General features: G+C 40.8%; 1 pseudogene; it reads right to left on the bottom strand.

Annotated features, from left to right (window-relative positions):
- LOC125121900 (ankyrin repeat domain-containing protein 26-like) overlaps positions 1 to 16133 on the bottom strand; it is a 176209-nt pseudogene extending 160076 nt beyond the window's left edge.
- Positions 16134 to 16493: the final 360 nt, after the last annotated feature.

Raw genomic sequence — 16493 nt, 5'->3', positions numbered from 1 at the left:
ATGCTGCTGTTTGTCTCTATTTAATAACAGGAACCCAAAACTGCATAAATAAATGGACAACAAAATCTATGTTTCTTAACGCTTGGAAATACCTTTCAAAGCTTAGATACCAACAGTAACATCTACCTTGTTTACCTCAAATCCTCCCATTAAATTCAAGAAAAAAAAAAATAGTAACAGAATCACGAGTAAGAAGACTGTGAGCATTTCAACTATTTTAGTGTTCTACTTTTCAGAGTTACATGTGTATCGCAAAATTTACCTGATCTGGACGTTGGCAAATCCTTTGTTCCTAACTGTTTATTCTACGAAACATCTGTCCACTCCAACTGGAGGCTGAATGGGTTTGGATTAGAGTTGATCAAAAAATAACATACACACGATAAAATCTGTAGTTCTTATTTCAAGCTAAAAGTCTAAACGCATTACCTTCGAGTGAGGATGTTTTTCAGGAGAAGCCTAAAGGCAAAATGGACGTGTATCAATTAGCTATAAATACGAAAGCTAGGTATTCATTTATGCAGAGTCAGTACCAAGTGGAGTTCGGCTGCTTGGCTCTGGCAATGAGTGTGTTAGGTTTTGGTGTTCTCTCTTGGGTGGGGGGAGTTAGGACAGGAACCCGAGAGAAGTATGCATTCATTATAGATCCCGAATAAGAAAGAGGCATGTAGGTTTAACAAAACACGCAGTTAAGATTTCAAAAGGAAGGAATGTTATGTTTCCAATGATTTTGCACTAGCAAAGTGCACACACAGCAATGTGAACATGCTGGCTGATGAGGAGAAAAGTCGTTTCCAATCAGAGGAACGGATCATGATCCCAAGGGGATAAAGTGAGAGCTGATGGGCAAATGCAACAGCCTCTCCTTCATGCAATACCGCAGCAGCATGGACCCCATTATACTGCAAGCATTTATCATCATCTTCAATTTGCTCTCGAATTTAGAAAGTACCCATTAGGGATGGCACTTCAGTTGAATGTACAATTCATTTCTCATCAGAGAGAGTGTGTGGAATTGATCACCTGGGATAAGCAGCAATGATCTGATTGGGTTTCAGTGCAAATACACTGAAGCCCCTTGCAAGGCGTTCTCCCCAATTTCCTCATTACTTCCACAATCACCCACTTCATGTGTTTCTTTCCTCCCTCCTTCCTTTCGCTATGTCTGAATCCTGGGAGTTGTAGTGAATGACTGACCCTGGTGCGGTTTGGAGAACCGCTGAAACAATTCCATTATTTACATGAAATTGGTATGATTTGGATGAATGTGTTATGCAGAATTACAGTCAGGTCCTTTCACCAAATACCTTGCTTTGACTCCGATTCTCCTGATGTCTGCCTTGGAGGTCCCTCTGCTGTGACATCTATTTGAATAAAGTTATAAAGGGATTGATGAAACAGTGAGGTCAGAAAATAATGTGAATCAAACAACAACCGTATTTTAACCAGAATTTTTTAAAAAGAGAGAGAGTCCTGATGATGAATAACACATTCTAGAGTATGAATTTTCCCGTGAAGAAAACCAGCGCTTCTTGGCCAGGCATTGCTTTTCCGACTTCTGTACTATTGGCAGGTAGCTTTCAAAAATAATCTCTTATTGGTACGCTGAGCACCAGCTCAGTTCTGCAGTTCTTGTCTTTTTGTCATTTGTTTGTAGCACCAGGAATCAACTGCTAAGTTCCCAGCTTTAAAGAAGGTAACTTTTTTTGTTGTGAGCCGCACGGGAAGTCCAAGAAGGTAACTTTTGTACGGAGACTAATCACCATGCGATGACTAGTACTCATCTATGAAACGCAATCCGTGTGTTGTAAAAAGTAAAGGGCCATTTTTATAACAAGACCGACTTGTTATGATGTGATTATACAGCAAATGCAACACACTAACGTAGAATTCTTTTTTATCTGGCAGCAGCTCGGGTCACTGCAGAGGTGCAGACTCAACTCGAGGCCTGGCACACTGGGTTAAAGAGTCTGGCATTTCTGCAGCTCCAGCTTTGTTTCAATCCCTGGGCCAGATATAGCCACTAAAAAAAAATAAATTAAAAAAAAAAAAAAAAGAGTTTCCCCTGTGACTCAGCAGGCTAAGCACCCAGGGTTGTCTCTGTGAGGATGGGAGTTCCCTCCCTAGACTCGCTCAGCGGGTTATGGATCAGTGGTTGCCCCAAGCTGCAGCATAGGTCACAGGTGCTGCTCAGATCCGGTATTGTTGTGGCTGTGGTGTGGGCCAGAAGCTTCAGCTCTCATTAGACCCCTAGCCTGGGAACCTCCATATGCCGTGGGTATAGCCCTCAAAAACAAACAAACAAACAAACAAACAAACAAAACACAACAAACAAAACAAAACCAAAAAACCAAAGAAAACAAAAAAACCAAAAACAAAAGACTAAAATGATCAGGGCCATGCACAGAATCATTCACTGTTAATGAATAAATGCATAAATCCTGGGTCCTTGGAGAACAAGGCTCTGCTTAATATTTTATGAATGGTAACAACTGAGAAGGGGAATTATCTACAGGAATGGCTTGACGTTACTCCTATTTATTTTGTAGTTTTCCTGTTTCACATCTTCCCGTGTTGAGGGTGAGGGAGTGGGAGGGACTGGGAGTTTGGGTTTGTACATGCACATGACTGCCTTTAGAATGGATAGGCCATGGGGTCCGCCTGGACAGCACAGGGAACTACATGCAATCATGTGTCATAGAACATGACAGACGATGGTATGTGAAGGAGAGTGCCTATGTGTGCATGGCTGGGTCCTTTTGCTGTACTTGACAGAACACTGTAAGTCAACTACAATAAAAACATTAAAAAAAAAAGAAAAAAGAAAAGAAAAAGAGAGAGAATCCACTTCAACCAGCATTCCACATAATGGCATGCTGCTGTTTGTCTCTATTTAATAACAGGAACCCAAAACTGCATAAATAAATGGACAACAAAATCTATGTTTCTTAACGCTTGGAAATACCTTTCAAAGCTTAGATACCAACAGTAACATCTACCTTGTTTACCTCAAATCCTCCCATTAAATTCAAGAAAAAAAAAAATAGTAACAGAATCACGAGTAAGAAGACTGTGAGCATTTCAACTATTTTAGTGTTCTACTTTTCAGAGTTACATGTGTATCGCAAAATTTACCTGATCTGGACGTTGGCAAATCCTTTGTTCTAACTTTTATTCTACGAACATTGTCCACTCCAACTGGAGGCTGAATGGGTTTGGATTAGAGTTGATCAAAAAATAACATATACACGATAAAATCTGTAGTTCTTATTTCAAGCTAAAAGTCTAAACGCATTACCTTCGAGTGAGGATGTTTTTCAGGAGAAGCTAAAAGGCAAAATGGACGTGTATCAATTAGCTATAAATACGAAAGCTAGGTATTCATTTATGCAGAGTCAGTACCAAGTGGAGTTCGGCTGCTTGGCTCTGGCAATGAGTGTGTTAGGTTTTGGTGTTCTCTCTTGGGTGGGGGGAGTTAGGACAGGAACCCGAGAGAAGTATGCATTCATTATAGATCCCGAATAAGAAAGAGGCATGTAGGTTTAACAAAACACGCAGTTAAGATTTCAAAAGGAAGGAATGTTATGTTTCCAATGATTTTGCACTAGCAAAGTGCACACACAGCAATGTGAACATGCTGGCTGATGAGGAGAAAAGTCGTTTCCAATCAGAGGAACGGATCATGATCCCAAGGGGATAAAGTGAGAGCTGATGGGCAAATGCAACAGCCTCTCCTTCATGCAATACCGCAGCAGCATGGACCCCATTATACTGCAAGCATTTATCATCATCTTCAATTTGCTCTTGAATTTAGAAAGTACCCATTAGGGATGGCACTTCAGTTGAATGTACAATTCATTTCTCATCAGAGAGAGTGTGTGGAATTGATCACCTGGGATAAGCAGCAATGATCTGATTGGGTTTCAGTGCAAATACACTGAAGCCCCTTGCAAGGCGTTCTCCCCAATTTCCTCATTACTTCCACAATCATCCACTTCATGTGTTTCTTTCCTCCCTCCTTCCTTTCGCTATGTCTGAATCCTGGGAGTTGTAGTGAATGACTGACCCTGGTGCGGTTTGGAGAACTGCTGAAACAATTCCATTATTTACATGAAATTGGTATGATTTGGATGAATGTGTTATGCAGAATTACAGTCAGGTCCTTTCACCAAATACCTTGCTTTGACTCCGATTCTCCTGATGTCTGCCTTGGAGGTCCCTCTGCTGTGACATCTATTTGAATAAAGTTATAAAGGGATTGATGAAACAGTGAGGTCAGAAAATAATGTGAATCAAACAACAACCGTATTTTAACCAGAATTTTTTAAAAAGAGAGAGAGTCCTGATGATGAATAACACATTCTAGAGTATGAATTTTCCCGTGAAGAAAACCAGCGCTTCTTGGCCAGGCATTGCTTTTCCGACTTCTGTACTATTGGCAGGTAGCTTTCAAAAATAATCTCTTATTGGTACGCTGAGCACCAGCTCAGTTCTGCAGTTCTTGTCTTTTTGTCATTTGTTTGTAGCACCAGGAATCAACTGCTAAGTTCCCAGCTTTAAAGAAGGTAACTTTTTTTGTTGTGAGCCGCACGGGAAGTCCAAGAAGGTAACTTTTGTACGGAGACTAATCACCATGCGATGACTAGTACTCATCTATGAAACGCAATCCGTGTGTTGTAAAAAGTAAAGGGCCATTTTTATAACAAGACCGACTTGTTATGATGTGATTATACAGCAAATGCAACACACTAACGTAGAATTCTTTTTTATCTGGCAGCAGCTCGGGTCACTGCAGAGGTGCAGACTCAACTCGAGGCCTGGCACACTGGGTTAAAGAGTCTGGCATTTCTGCAGCTCCAGCTTTGTTTCAATCCCTGGGCCAGATATAGCCACTAAAAAAAAATAAATTAAAAAAAAAAAAAAAGAGTTTCCCCTGTGACTCAGCAGGCTAAGCACCCAGGGTTGTCTCTGTGAGGATGGGAGTTCCCTCCCTAGACTCGCTCAGCGGGTTATGGATCAGTGGTTGCCCCAAGCTGCAGCATAGGTCACAGGTGCTGCTCAGATCCGGTATTGTTGTGGCTGTGGTGTGGGCCAGAAGCTTCAGCTCTCATTAGACCCCTAGCCTGGGAACTTCCATATGCTTCTGGTGTGGCCTTAAAGGAACCATCAAACAAACAAAATTTTTTCTTATTTACAGGACTTAAGGTCCACAGCTAAATGCATTCAATGCATTTGTTTCTTTTCAACACTGTCTCTGATATTACATTACATAAGTTGATTTTTTAAAGAATTCTGAATGCTATAGTATTAAGAATTTAATTAACTAAAAACAAAAAAAAAAACAAAACGGAAGCAATTTACACAAGGTTCTTTTCACTGCTCTTTCATTATCAACATATCCTCACTCAATTTCTCTATGGTAAGATCACTAAAAGTAATTCACTATCAGCTGTCTTACCTAGTATACTGTCTCGAGAAGGTGTTTTAAGTCCCTTTTCTCCTTTATATTTCAAAATCAGGTTTTGCATTCTATGTATAAAAGAATATGGTAAATATTATTACTATGTAATATTCATGTAAAAACCAGTTACCATATATATTAAATTCTTCAATGTCTGACAATATCAGAGCTAATGTGAAAACTTCAGCTGTCCCATATACTTCATATTTGTATGTTTTACAAGTATTTTACTTAGCATCTAATTACAGAGTAAAATAAAGCATGGTGAAGTGGTCATTGAATTGAGGGCAGGAAAGTGCAATAAATTAACTAGGGAAAGCTTGATACATGGAAAGTATCTGCAACTGAGAAATCCTAGCTCTGTAACTAACCATTATTTGTTCCTGGAAAAGTTGCATCTCTCCAGCTCAACGTCTTCTTCTATGACACTGGAGTCTCACTGCCTCGATTCACAAGGGCATTGGGAGGATTTGAGAAGGTAATATATCCCCAAAAAGTCATAGAGGGACCGAAAGAATAGAATCATTCCTTCTTGAACTTTATCACTAGAGGTATATTGGAACCCCAAAGAAAACCCAATGTGTGTTTTTTCATAGGTATAATAGTCCAACATTGCAGGTTTCAGGGGAAAAAAAATGTTTCTAATTATGGTGAGTAGCTGTTCTCTCTTTGTGGTTTCCCATTTAGGGAATCTCAGATATGAGATAATTTGTAAGTGAATTTATCTATAAATATATGGCCTCATTAAATTAGAGAACATCGTGGTCCCCCATTATTGTAGCTAATCGCACCAAGAGCAGAAACCTAATAGAAGTCAGGACCTGGCTTGGACCATTACAGTTTCCTTCTCTATCTACTCAAACTCTGAACCAGCAGGTCTATACTAGAATGATGCTTCAGCTCCATGGTCATGTCCAATTTACATGGAAGACATAACCCTACTTGTAGGCTGGGCACTGATGAGTCATGGCCAGGGCTTCCCTCTGCTAATGCCAACTAACCTACTAGAGACTCAGGGACTTCTGGTGAATGGCATCCTTAGGAATGAGAATATGAAAGTATGCTGAAGGCTGACACCTATGGAAAGCATCTGGAAGATTTTGAGGGCAGTGGGAAATATGACTGGAGGGGCCGAGCTTACCTATGGACTCTCAGGCCAGCTGGCACCTACTAGTCTGAGAAGGATGACATGGGACCTTCCACAACCTAAGAAGACTGCTCCGCAGGATAGAATGCAGCCTTAAGGTTCAGGTCTGGTACCAGAGGAGAAAGGAAAGTCTGATCTCTCCCTGCAGCATCACTGGAATCTGACAGCCTAAAATGGTCCCCACTAACATCTGCTGGGAGAAAAGACAACCAAAGCCTCCACGGATAACTCCTTGTGAAGATCTGGGCTACGATGTGCACTCTACATAAGGCTTGGGCAGTGGGGTACAGGGTGTGCTTGGTTAAAGCTAGGAGGCCCAGCTGCCAGACTGGGTGCCAATGCTGTGGAGCAGAGACTGAGCCACAAGCCTATGTGGGAGAACTGAAAACGGTGTCGCTTTTCAGCCTAAGGGTGGGGCACCATGAAGCTAGAGGAACCTGGATCAACAAGGGCATCCTGGGAGAAGAGATCCATCATGACCTGACTGCAGGACTGGTTTCTTTTTTCTTTTCCTTTAAAATGATTTTAAGTCAGGTTTTTACAGAACAACACCTAGACTCCAGAGATTCAGCTGCCAAGGAGACCCTGTGAAGGCCAGTTTTCGTAGCAATGCTGCAGTAATGGAATCAGTGGAAACAATGGAATGATCGGAACATCACTTTTTCCCTCCTAATGACTGTGGAGGAGGACTGTCTCTTTGACCTCACTTAGGTTCTTGGAAAAGTCAAGTGGGAGAGTAGAGAAGGAAGTCCCCAAGGGAACAACAACAACAACAAAAAAATAGGATTTTCTGCTTAAACTAAACACTTCAGACCCAAAAAGCCAGTTCGAAAAATCAGAGATGGGACACTCTTTGTGCTCCACGCATAGGGGTTACACTTGGAATGAAATAGACAATGTCAGCATCCTAAAGATTAAGGCCTTAAGAGCGCTGGAATCAAGACTCCTGTGCCCAGGCCACATCAAACTAGGCTGGCCTTTGGCCTGGTGTCCAGCTGATGATGTGGAGTATCTCCAAGGCATTCCCAAGCCACCTGCATCAAACTATGAATTCTCACCTGTCACATAACAAGGAACTGGTAATGATTTGTCACCTCAGTTCAGGGATATAAATGGTACTTTAATGCAACACTTACATATGATGACCCTTGATAACAGCATAGTCTTCTGCATTCCGTCCATAGTGATCTTGAGGAAAGATATCAACGCCTTGCTCAAGAAGCAGCCTGACTACACTTGATGATGCAAAATTTACGGCAAGTATGAGGGCTGTTCTAAAATACAGAGAGAGAGAGCTTCAAGCTTCAGAACTCTACTTAACTGAATTAAGCAGCTATTTTGATATGTTTTATCAAGTTAATATCTTGCCCATCCATGTAGAATTGACCATTTACATGCTCAAGTGTTCACCTTTGTAAATAACATCCAAAGCCAGAATGAAGGGCCAAAAAAGAAGTCTTCTGCCCCACTGGAATAGCATGTGAGAGAAGTGGCTATTCTAAAGTCACTGATGAACAATCAATTATGCTGAGGTCACATATCTGAAATGAGTGAGTATTTAAAGGAAGAATTTCCCATTTCTTCCTTACTCATACATTTTTGCTTCAAAGTCAGCTAGAGGTCAGGCTAAGGAAAAGCTATTTGCAGGCTTAAAACAATAGTAAGAGTAATAATAATAATAGTAATAATAATAATAATGCCAATGAAAGCAATCATGGTCACTGTTAATGATGCTGCTAAGAATGTGTTGGGCACTAAATTAAAAACAGGACATAGAATCTTTCTTATCAACATCCGTGCCTGAAGGATATATTACTATTCCCTCTTTGCTTATTAGGAAACATGTTCCTTGACAGGAAGTACGGCTCCCAAGGTCATACACCTAACAAGTAGGAAGGTTAAGACTTAAACCCAGTCTGAATCTAAAACCCATCTCTTCCCCCTGTATCACCCACCTATGACTTGTTTTCCTTAAAGGAAATGCTTATTCAATCAAAGCTATCGTTCCTCCTTTAAACTTATCAATTAAAAATAAAAAAATAAAAACACCAAATTATACTAGAACTAAAAAAGGATAAAAGTGATGAGTCCATAATATCTGGTAGTAGGGATTAAGGGGCAGATAGTATAACATAATATCACCACTATTCAAAGAAAGCAACATAAAGCAAATATTCATTCCAATGACAAATTCAGAGTTCCCTTGTGTCTTGGCAGCTTAAGAATCGGGCACTGTCACTGCTATGGCTCTGGTTATAGCTGTGGTGAGGATTTGATGCCTGGATCAGAACTTTTGCATGCTGCAGGTGTGGCCAAAAAAATTGAAAAAGTCAAAACCAACTCCTTTATGTTTCATATGCATCTTTTAAGGAAAAATATATACAAAGTAGAGGTTAAAATAGTATTATAAATACATTCAGAAATTTAATACTGTGTAAATTAAAAATTAGAGTCCAAACTTTATACGACTAATATTAAGTCCCTCAGCTCTTGTAAGATCATATGACCCCAAAAAATCAGGTCGAAAGTGACCGTAGTGGATATGATACAGGAAAACAAATATCCTGCGATCTAGTGATTTTCATGCTACCCAGTCAGAATAATTGCTTTGTTTCCCTAACTGATGACGTGTTGAGGATAAGTTATACCTATTGATTTCATCTTTCTGTTACCACTCTAGAACAGTACCATGCTTTTTTCCTTCAGAATGAACTACTATACCTTTTCATCTTATCAACTGCATGTAAGTTGGCTTCTTTCTGTAATAAAAATTCCACCATTTGCTGTTGGTTTTCACTGACAGCAAGTAAAAGTGGAGTCATGTCATCCTGTAAAACAGCAAAAACAATTTATAGTGTACAAAAGGACACTTTTCTAAATGGAATTTAAAACATAGAAAAGAGTCTCTGAACTTAAGTGGATACTACAGAAAGTCCATAAAAAGGACCCTCTTCCTTCTCAGTGCTCCTTCTCTTTAAAACGCTCCTCCTCTACCTCCTTGAAAGGTTAACTGCAAAGTCTCAGTCTCCAAAACTCACTTCCAATAGTTACTGGTTCTGAGCGTTTTGCTTCTCTCACAGTATTTTTCAGGTAGACCATAAGTGTAGTTATTTTCTTGCTCTATCAGGACTCTACACAATACTCCAAGAAAATAACATAGCCCTTAAGACAATTGCATTTTTAAGGAACAATGCTGAGGAAAATGATCTAATGCTGTCTGCAGTATGCCTAACCTATCCAACGACTGCCATGATTAACCTCCTAAGGTTGCTAGATATTCCAATTGGAATTGATTCTTCACATGTATAGGTAGAGAAAGAGAGTTCTTCAAAGCAGTTGATGGAGCTCCTGCTGTGGCCCAGAGGGTTAAGGATCTGGTGATTTCTCTAAGACTGGGAGGGCTTGACCCCCAGCCTAGTGCAGTGAGTTAGGGAGCCAGCTTTGCCACAGCTATGACCTAGGTCACAGCTGCAGCTCAGATTCCATCCCTGGCCCAGGAACTTCCATATGCCCCCAAACAAGCAACCAAGCAAGCAAACAAAAAAACAAACAACAATGTATAAGTTTTAACATCCCATTCTTGAGAGATTATTGTAAAATATGAACTAGACTATAAATTAGTATAGTCAGGCATTACAATCTTCAAATTTCTATCAGAAGAAACTGTCCAAGAGGAACTGTCAACTCCTAAATGCTTCAGGAGGCAAAGTCGGTGACCTGGGTATGTGAAGAACTCAGGGGAGGACAGCACACAGGGAACCCAGGCCCCACCTGGAAGGGCTGGCCTCTGACTGCGGACCAAACAGTCCTAAGGGCTCAAGGGGGACCAGACTGATTCTTTAAGAGCAGCCTGAAATGCAGATTTCTGCATCCGTCTCCTAAATGTTCAATGCTGACCCAGTGAATGGGTGGAGGCTGAGCCTTCCCTCCTAAGGGGAAGTTTTTCCTTCTGGGGTCAAGAGTGGCTGGGAGACCAAGCTCTGCCCTTTCTGTGGGCACCACCTTTCTCTAGCCTCTGATGTGCTTTCCCAGGTAACAGGGCCTGATGCATAGTACTCAGTATACATAGTATTATAAATAAAATACATGTACGTCAAAACCCACAACTGCTTGTATTTAAAAAGGAAGTTAGTTGAGCCATACCTTGTCTCTTGCTTCTATGTTAGCATTGTATGAAAGCAGCTTTGCTGCGATGGAGATATTCGGACCAAAGGCAGCATAGTGGAGGGCCGTGTAGCCCTTGACATCCTCAAGATTTGGGTCGGCACCATGTTCCAGCAGAATACTGGTACATTCTTCTTGCTTACACTGGACAGCCTGTCAGTAATTATGCCAAGAAACAGGTGGTAAGTTCTGAGAATTCAAAGGAAACATTCCACAAGTTTCACCAAAGCCTTAGACTGAAATGAGATAAACACATTTTCACTCTGTCATGAATCAAATGCATTTCCTGGTAACATGGTGGGCCACTACATACCTTTATCAGTGCTGTCCTGTTCTCACTGTCACAGATGTTAAGCTGGCATTTCCACTTTACTAATAGAGTCACCACTGCTGGACGGCCACCGGCACAGGCCAGATGAAGAGCAGTCCTATCAAAATGAGTGGGCTTTTTAGGACATTGCACTGTCCTATTTCAAAACATACAATGAAGTAAACATTCAGAAATATGCTGTTCCTATCCCTTTAAGAGAAGTACTTACTTTGCTTCTAAAGAAAGAGCAATACTTCTTAGCTCTTATCACTCAGCAAGCACATCAATGAAAGAATAGCATCTCCAAAGAAAAAAAACATCACCTAGAGATTCAGCTCCACTTGGGGTTGAATTCTACTTGAACTCTGTCACTTCTCAGCTGTCACTCAGCCTTTCTGCGCCTCCATTTCCCCATCAACAGAATCTGAGTAAAGCATCTCTGACTTTGGAATACAATTGATAATTCACAATGTCTTAGAACTATAATCGGCAGCACTAATTTTTTATCATTTCTCAATTTTTCTATTCTGTTAATTATCTTGATGTCTTTTGTCTGAAGTTTCTGCCTGTTAGTTTTGTTGTTGTTGTTTGATCTTTTTTGTCTTTTTTTAGGGTCACACTTGTGGCATATAGAGGTTCCTAGGCTAGGGGTCGAATGGGAGCTGTGGCTGTCCGCTTATGCCACAGCCACAGCAACGTGGGATCCGAGCCCCTTTTGCAACCTACACCACAGCTCACAGCAATGCCAGATCCTCAACCCACTGAGTTGAGGCCAGGGATCGAACCCACAACCTCATCGTTCCTAATCAGATTCATTAACCACTGCGCCATGACAGGAACTCCAGTTTCTGTGTTTTAAATTGAAATTGAAATCGTCAATAAAAACAGATGTTGTATGTGTATACTGATACAATATACAGATGCACAGATTATAAAGTCTATACTCCATTAATATTTATTATAAAATATTGGCCATATTCCTGTTGTACAACATATCCTTATTACTTATTTTAAACCTAATAGTTTGTACCTGTTAGTCCTCTTACCCCATATTGGCCCCTCCCCTTCCCTTACCCTGTGGTACCCACCAGCTTGTTCTCTAGATCTGTGAGTTGGCAACATTTCTTAATTTCTTTAGGCTTTTTTGTTTTGTCTTGTTTTGTTTTTGGCTGCCCCTGTAGCAGGTGGAATTTCCAGGGCCAGTGATCAAACACCTGCCACAGCTGCGAGCCAAGCCACTGCAGTGACTACGCCAGATCCTTAACCTGCTCTGTCACAAGAGAACTCCTAAAATTTCTTACTGGTACATAAAAGAGTAGGGCATCATACAGTCCATGGTGCCTTATGGATTAAGTGAAATAATGGTCTATACAACAGATCTACTGCCATTCTAGTCCCATGGCTGGCACTGAAATACATTTTACTTCCTAAAAGCATTATGGGCAACACTGTACATCAAATATTCTTCAATTTAAAAACTAATAAAACAGGAAGTTCCCACTGTGGCTTAGCGGAAATGAGTATGACTAGCATCCATGAGGACACAGGTTCGATTCCTGCCTTGGTTAAGGATTCAGCATTGCTGTGAGCTGTGTTGTAGGTTGCAGATGCAGTTCAGATTCCACATTGCTGTGGCTGTGCTGTAGGCCAGCAGCTACAGCTCCAGTTGACCCCTAGCTTGGGAACCTCCGTATGCCACAGGTGTGGCCCTAAAAAGACAATAATGATAATGATAATAATGATGATGATGATGATGATGATGATGATGATAAACAAAAGCATTATGGGGAAGGAGAATTAAATAACTAAACAAACCAAGAACTTTTTTAAAAAAGTACTTCTTATTCTGCTTTTCAGGGAACTTTAAGCTCCAGAAAATTCAGGATTCCAGTGAATAGGCATGGCTCATTTTATTCATCATTTGGATTTATAGATTTATGAAATCCATCACTTCCAAAGATCATTATTAGTATTATCAGCTTTCAAAAGGACAGGTAGAGGTTATCTTTTACAATTTCCTTCCATCAGAAAAGCTTTTGTGTGTAAGAAGGGCAGATAAGCTTCAACTGAGATTAAGTCAATGCTTTAACTTTAAATTTCTCTCCTTGCTCATAGGAGGCAATATGAAGCCTTTAAGGAGGACAGGGTTCTAGGAGATAGATGAAGGGCCCTGAGTAGAATATGTCTGCCACAAAATAGGTATTCAAGTCATACTGGATTAACAAACAGACTAAAAGAATAAATAAATATAGTTGTGGAGTGTTCAGTATTTCTAAGGAAAACATCTAGAAAAGTAAGGCAATACTTTTGCCATATTAATAACCATTTACACATGCTTATTGTTTACTTTTTGTTTTATAAGCACATGACCAGTACCTTATAAACGCTTGCAATAGTGATATGCATCATTTATACTACTTTTTCTTTTCCAAAAAATGCAAAGTAAAATGACTAATCTATAATCACATATCATATGTAAATAAGCCAAAGGTGATTGAAAATATATGTATATAATTAAATATATACCAAGTAAAATCTACAAAAAGATTCCCTTTCCTTTTTTGTTGGCCATACCCATAGCGGGTGGAAGTTCCCAGGCAGGGCTCAAACACGATCCTTAACCTGTGGCAGGCACTACAAGGGAACTCCTGCCTTTACTTCTGAAGAGACTAAGACTGGTCAGAAGATAGCAATCCTCCAAAAAGTTCAGAAAAAACAAACAAATGAAAAAATGGCAAGGGAGAAATTCTGTTTCTATATGCAAGATTCATATCATTGCTCTTTCCCAGAATTATTTCATTCATCGCAAGAAGTTACTAGAATTTTTTTACAGGGTGATTGAAGAAATCACCTAATTTTTAAAAAGGAAATGAAAATTTCATGTGTAATACAAATGCTCAGAAGTAAATTTTGTTCCATTCTGGTACATATTTTTGATTTAGATAAGACCACAGTTTTCTTGTGTTTATACGTAATCCAATTGATTTTCTCAATGATTTACCAAAGTACACCTTTGCAGGTCAACATACAGCTGTTATCTGAGCCACCTTCCAAGGTCACATGTTACTCTACACCAGATGCACTGCATTTTATTTACAGTCCTTTTTTCGAGTTCCTCCTAATACATTGCTATTCTACACAGTGTTGAGAAAAGCACACTCCATGTTATTTATCTCTAATTTATCTCTAGTTATCTCTAAGGATTTATGTCTAATGTGTATAAATAGAATTGATGTGTAAGGGGGATATACATTTTATAATGGGGTACTTATCACCAAAGTGCTTCTTTGAAAAGTCAAAAGTGGAGTTCTCTTGTGGAGCAACAGGTCAAGGATCTGGTGTTGCACAGATCCTGCAGTGGCTTGAGTGGCTGCTGTAGCACAGTTTTGATTTCTGGCCTGGAAACTTCCTCATGCTGCTGGCACACTCAAAAAGAAAAAAAGAAAAAGAAAAAGAAAAGTCAAAAAGTGACTTAAACTTGAAGCACCGGTAAGTACAAGTACCACAGTTCTTTATCTTCACATTCTTTGTGATGGGAAAATGGTGTTTCATTCCTCTTTTAAACTTCTTTTCTTAACAGCAACATTATATATTTTTTTTTTCCTATATCCAAGGGTCACTTACAGATGTACAAAAAGCCACTTTGCCCAAATTGCAAATTAGAGGTTTTTTTTCCCTTGTTGATTTCAATGACGTCTCTATAAATGATGATGATATGTGTGTGTGTGAGTGTGTGTGTGTGTGTATGTATACATATCTGTCCGATACAATTCTGTTGTAAATTTTGTAAAGGCCTTTGTGTTTTCTTTTGTTAATCTTATTTTCTGATAGAGCGGGTTTTAAATTTTTTATATTATTAAATCAACCTCTAAAATTCTTGCATTTGGAGTCATTCTTAGGAAGGTCTTTGTCAGCATAAAAAAAGGTATGAATAGGCATTTGTGTCTTCTTCTGATACTGTCCTCACTTTCCATATTGAAATATTTTTATTTCTCTGCTCCTCCATGATGCAGAAGTTCCAGGGCCAGGGAGTGAACGCATGCCACAACACTGATCTGAGCCACAGCAGTGACAATGCCAGATCCTTAGCCCTCTAGGCCACCAGGGAAACTCCTCTATTTGAGGGGACTTCTTTTTTATGTGTCCTCAGGCCATGCCTGCAGCATTCAGGTATCCCTGGTCCAGCTGCCACTGGGATTCAATTCCTGGCCCCAAGAAATGCCACATGCCATGGATGAAACCAAAATAAAATAAAAATAAAACTACAAATATAAAATTGTGTACATTAAAACCAAAATACTGTTGGAGTTCCTGTCATGGCTCAGGGTTTAACAAACCCAACTAGTATCCGTGAGGAGGCGGGTTTGATCCCTGGCCTCACTCATTGGGTTAAGGATCCAGCATTGCCCTAAGTCACAGATAGGGCTGGATCCGCCATTGCTGTGGCTGTGGTGTAGGCCAGCTGTTATAGCTCTGATTCAACCCCTACCCTCGGAACCTTCATATACTGCAGGTGAAGCTCTAAAAAAAATAAGAATAAAAAACAAAAGACAAGAATAAAAAATAAAAATGAAATACCGTTTATGTTGAACTCTGTTTCTATAACTGCAGGTATTCATTCAGTAAAATCACTTTAAAACCGTCAGTGAAGTGATCTTTAAGGGGAATTATGGGCAGTTCTGAAACCAGCTAAAGCTTCTGCTTTTGGTGCCTATAAACCTACTGGGCACTAGACGCCCCCTAGACGTCCGTGGAGCCTCTGAGGAAAAACTGACAGGAGGGCTCCTCCCAGGTCTGCCCCCACCCTCGTCCCCCTCCTGGCCACCTGGTTACCTGTTCTTCTTGTCTTTATCATTGGGGCCATTTTTCCTGAGCAGCAGGATCTCCTGCACTCTGGCCACATCGCCCTCACAGGCTGCTCTGTGTATCTTCCCGAGATCCTTGTCTCGGACATGGTACCCGGGCAGCTGGTTGACTCCACTACCGCCCTCCCCAGAGGAGCCGGCGGACAGCACAGTCGTCTTACTGCCGAAGCCAAAAAGCTTCTTCATCTTCCAGCCAACGGGCTTCAGGCACACCACACCTCCCCCTTGGCTTTTCACCGCGTCCTGAGCCCAACACAGGCAAGCGCTCTAGGTTAGCACCACTGTCTCGCTCAGAGCCAAGTGGCAAAGTAGCCAGTTTAGAATCTTTCAGCTCAACCGCCAGGTATCCAGGCAACGCCTCCAACCCCCCAGGCACGTGCGGCCTGGAGGGGGAGGGGCGGCAGGAGGCGGGGCCAAAGACGCTAGGAAGATGCCTGCACTGGATTGGTCGCCTCAGGCAGCGTGTTTTTTCAAACATGGGGCCCAGGAGAAAAGCAGTGCTAGGCAAGGAGGTACCTTGCTGACCCCCCTCTCTCCGTGTTCCAG

This window comes from Phacochoerus africanus, chromosome 3 (assembly GCF_016906955.1).
Source record: "Phacochoerus africanus isolate WHEZ1 chromosome 3, ROS_Pafr_v1, whole genome shotgun sequence".
NCBI lineage: Eukaryota > Metazoa > Chordata > Mammalia > Artiodactyla > Suidae > Phacochoerus > Phacochoerus africanus.
Note: the sequence above shows the minus strand (reverse complement) of the source record. Positions and strands in the feature narration are given on the sequence as shown.